The sequence below is a fragment of the Miscanthus floridulus genome, chromosome 1 (assembly GCF_019320115.1).
Source record: "Miscanthus floridulus cultivar M001 chromosome 1, ASM1932011v1, whole genome shotgun sequence".
Classification (NCBI taxonomy): Eukaryota; Viridiplantae; Streptophyta; class Magnoliopsida; order Poales; family Poaceae; genus Miscanthus; species Miscanthus floridulus.
In genome coordinates this window covers 114046585-114050923 of record NC_089580.1, presented here as the reverse complement: position 1 = coordinate 114050923, position 4339 = coordinate 114046585, and the positions used below count along the sequence as shown (strand labels likewise).

Below are 4339 nucleotides of genomic sequence, written 5' to 3'. Positions count from 1 at the left end.
ATAAAGAAAAATTATGTTGGATAAGCTGTGTGTAATCTTTTAAAATACGTTGGACCACAACTTATGTGTAGAAATTATATTATTAGTATAGTTATTGTGTAAGTTATGTTGAGAAATTGTTATGAATAAGTTTGCTCACTGATACTCATGAACAGAAGTTAGGTTTTAAAAGTTGTGTAAAAAAGTTATCATGATAAATTGTACATAAAATATTGTTAAAAACTTATATTGAGAAAGTTATGATTAAGTTATGTCTCGTAAAATATTATGCATAAAAGTTACATAGAAAAGTTAGATTTCATTTTACTTTTATTTTTTTATTTTTTTAATTGTTATAGTAACATATCATTTTTTTTTCATTTTTTCCTTCTATGTGCTATCAATTGTTTTAGATTTAGAAACTTGTCCAGAACAAGTTGTGTAAAAAATGTTAGATAAAAAAAACTTATATGTGTAAGTTATGTTATTCATAAAATTATTATACAAAAAAATTGCCAAAAATATATTTGGAGAAATTATTATGATAAAATAATGTAAAAAAGTTGTAATATAAGTTGTCTATAAAATCACATAAAAAATTATATCAAAGAAGTTATAATAAAAAAATTATGGTGATAAGTTATGTTCTACAAAATGTTATATTGACAAAGTTGTGAATATAAGTTGTAATAGTAAGTTATGTCCCGTAAAATATTATGCATAAACTTAGTAACTTTCTAAAAGTGGAAAGTTGTGGAAAACAAGGAAAGTTGTGGGAGTATGATTCACTGGATTGGAATCCATTCAACATTCGCTAATTAGTGGCTCTGCCGCAGGCTATGGCCATAGCCGGACTGGTCCTCCCTAGTTGTGGCTGGTTGTGTCCACCACTAACTTGGCCCTGCCTAGCTACGGCTTGGTGTGGTCAGCTACTCACGAGTTCTGAAACTCTGGAATTTAGTTTCACATGAAACAAGATAAACAATAGCTCAAACTATCTCATATTATATTTGTCAATTACGACTTAGATCAATCATATTCTACCCACGAGTTTCAAGTTTAGAGTAAATTTTTTATATCAAATCAAATTTATTCAAAACTCGGGAGAAGATTAAACTGAAAACTAGGTACTTGAAAGAAATTATAACAGAGCTACTATTCATCATTTCCATCAAAAGAAGGCTCTTTAATTTTTCTAGCATAATCTCTTTTATTTATGAATAACTCCTAATTATTTAAAGCAAACTATCAAACATAATTTTTATGTATTATTATATATAAATATAGATATAGATATATATTATTAGCATCATTAGCACTAGGTACTTTTTTTGAGGGAAGCCATCTGGTGCACTTTATTGATTTGAGAATAGGGTTATATCATTCACTAGGCTTCAATAATGAAGCTACAGGGTTCATCAACCCAAATACAAGAATTTTTTGACTGAATGGCTAAACTAGCTAAGTTGTGCGCTACTCTATTAATATCCCTATTACAATGATATATAGAGATTGAATTAAAATCCTGCCATATCACCATACACTCATCATATATTGGCGCGCCTACTGTTGCCGAAAACCCTCCCTGCTTCATTGTATCCTCTATATCCAAACAGTCGGAATTATAATGAGCCGCTGGCAGCCAATATGTTGGGCTAACAAGAGCCCTTCTCTAAGAGCTTACACCTCCGCTGTTGGGGCATCCACGACGTAATCAAAATAACAGTAGGACACGGCTATGAACAAACCAACCGAGTTTCTGATGACTCCTCCAGTGCCTTCGATGCCCATCTCTGGTTTATAGCCAGCATCTATATTCAGTGCCTCCGACGCCCATCTCTGGTTTATAGCCAGCATCTATATTCAAAAACAAAGTTCCTTCTTCCAGCCCTCTCTGCGTTTGGCATTCTTCTTCATAGCCCGTTGATAGTTCGTTGCCAAAGTCACAATGGATAATGCACTTCTCATTGGTGGTTGGATTGCTTCACCATGGACAAAATTCCTTCGTTCCCACCATATATACCATCTACCTATTAGAGTCAACTCGCCCAAACACAAGTTGTTCAAAAAAACCAGTGATCTCGGTCTGTTTATGATCTCCGCCACCGCTACTGATCCTGATCAATCCACTGCTATATAGTTCTGAATTTTAGTTTTATTTATTCAAGTGCTAAAAAGTAAAATAAAAATAAAAGGATACTTACCTGAATAATGGAGGTGCATCTCCCCCAAGCTAGTTATTCACTTGTATTGTTTATCAAATTTTATATTTTTTATATGTAGAAAAAATTTTCTATGCAATGCAAAAGAGTAAACATGCTAAAGTTGAAAAATCATGCATTTGAAAAAAAAATATGGATAACTACCGATTTTACCTTCCAGCGAGGATTTGGTGTTTGAAGTCTGCCAAACCAGACTTTTTCTTGCGTTCAGTTCTTTTCAGAGGTATAGCCCCAGTCCTGGAGAGGACTGAGCTGATGGCCCTTCCTTCTTGCGCCCCACCGATTGTACTTGTTTTACTTTTGCAGGTTCTTGTGTGGTGCAGTCTTGAGTTTCCGTGCTCCTTGTGGCAAGTTCTTTTTCTTACCTTTGGCTTGTTTAGTTGAAGGTTGTACCCATGACATGTTAAGAAATTGTAATTTTCGATAATCAAAAGTAAATCTTTCCTTTCTATCTTTAATATGGAAGCAGATCTTGGCGCTCTCGACGTAGATGAATGCCTTAGCAGTGTCTAAGTAGGGACGGGCCAGGATAGTGGGTGCCCTTAGGTCACGGCCAGTATCCAATACCACAAAATCCACTGGTATGTACGAATCTCCAACTCGTATCAGGATATCTTTTGCGACCCCGTCTACTTGTCGAATTGATTGGTCTACTAGTTGTACGTGCATGGTTGTGTACAATAAAGGTCCAAATTGTAAATAATGATCATATATATTACCTTTGGCATGACATTGACACTTGCACCAAGGTCGCAGATAACTTCATTGAACTCATGGGGTCCGATCATGATGGGAATAACGGAACGCTCTGGAGCACCTTTCTTGACGGGCAAGGATTCATCCCGCCATCCTCCAATGCTTGGTTCCTTTTAGAATCTTGATTTCACTACCTCGACGAGGATCGTAGTTTCTAGTTCATCCAGTTGCCCCGGAATCTCACATTTCTCGATCGAGGGGATAGTAGCCGTCAACTGAGCTATTTGTGATTCTAGCATTTTATTAAAGCTAAGCTAGTTTTTTATGGCAGATGAGAAACTATCTATTTTATTATTTATGTTTTCTAAGATCTTATCATTAGAAACAAGCTTTTTAGATATACTTTCATTCATTTTAGCTTGTCCTAAAACCAAATCCTTCAAGGATGGTTGATTATAAGAGTTATTGAAATTATTACCTTGGTAGTTGAGACATGGTTGTTGGCTCCATCCTTGTCCTTGTTGTTGCTGAGGATGATAGTTGTTGTTATGATGAAGTTCACATCCTCTTGCGTTTTGGCACAGTTGTTCCGAGTGCCCGGTATTTCCACATACTTCACAAGTCATGTGCAAGTCATGCACTTGCATGACATCTTGCTTTTCATTGTCTCAGTCTTCAAGCCTCTTCATTAGTAGGTCCATTTTAGCAGACGACATGTCTACCTCCTTGATTGTATGCATACCTCCACCTTTCTTGCTTGGTTTGGAGACGTTCCTCCGACCAGCCCTGATTGGAGACTATCTTCTCTATGAGAGCTGTTGCTTTTGTGATAGTGAGTGATAAAAACGCTCCGCTAGTAGCAGCATCCATATTTTCACGGGCGCCTTTGGTTAACCCATGGTAAAAAGTCTACATGAGCAACCATTCTCCATCTCACGATGAGGACATTCTAAAATATATTCTTGGAGGCGTTCATATGCCTCTGGGATCGATTCATCATTTTGCTACTGAAAACTTGAAATTCTTCCATGTAAGGCATTGGTTTTGCCCATTGGGAAGAACTTTGATAGGAAGGCACTGGAGCATCTTGTCTAGGTGTCGTTGTTGTCTTTATTGGCGTAGGACCATTGCTTCGCCATCCCCAAAAATGAGAATGGGAAGAGGTGAAGTAGCACGGCATCTTGAGCGGCTCCTTTGATAGTGAATGTGCTATAAATCTCTAGGAAATGCTAGAGATGAGCACTCGTATCTTCATGTATCTTTCCACAAAATGGGATAGCTTGCACCATGTTGATGAGAGCTGGCTTGAGTTCAAATGAGGCATCTTCGGTATTGATAGTCGGTCTAGTGCGAATATTTTTAGCACTTGGGGCAGAAAATTCATGGAGTCTTGTCAGCCATATCTTCACTAATGTTGAGTGTTGGTATTTATTAATGTAAAT

The 4339-nt window shown here is 36.7% G+C and overlaps 1 non-coding gene across 1 annotated transcript; it reads left to right on the top strand.

Annotated features, from left to right (window-relative positions):
• The first annotated feature begins 3827 nt into the window (after positions 1-3827).
• On the top strand, positions 3828-3934 carry LOC136511916 (small nucleolar RNA R71). The gene has a single exon (XR_010772919.1). It is a non-coding gene; the product is annotated as a small nucleolar RNA R71 (small nucleolar RNA).
• The last annotated feature ends 405 nt before the right edge of the window (positions 3935-4339 follow it).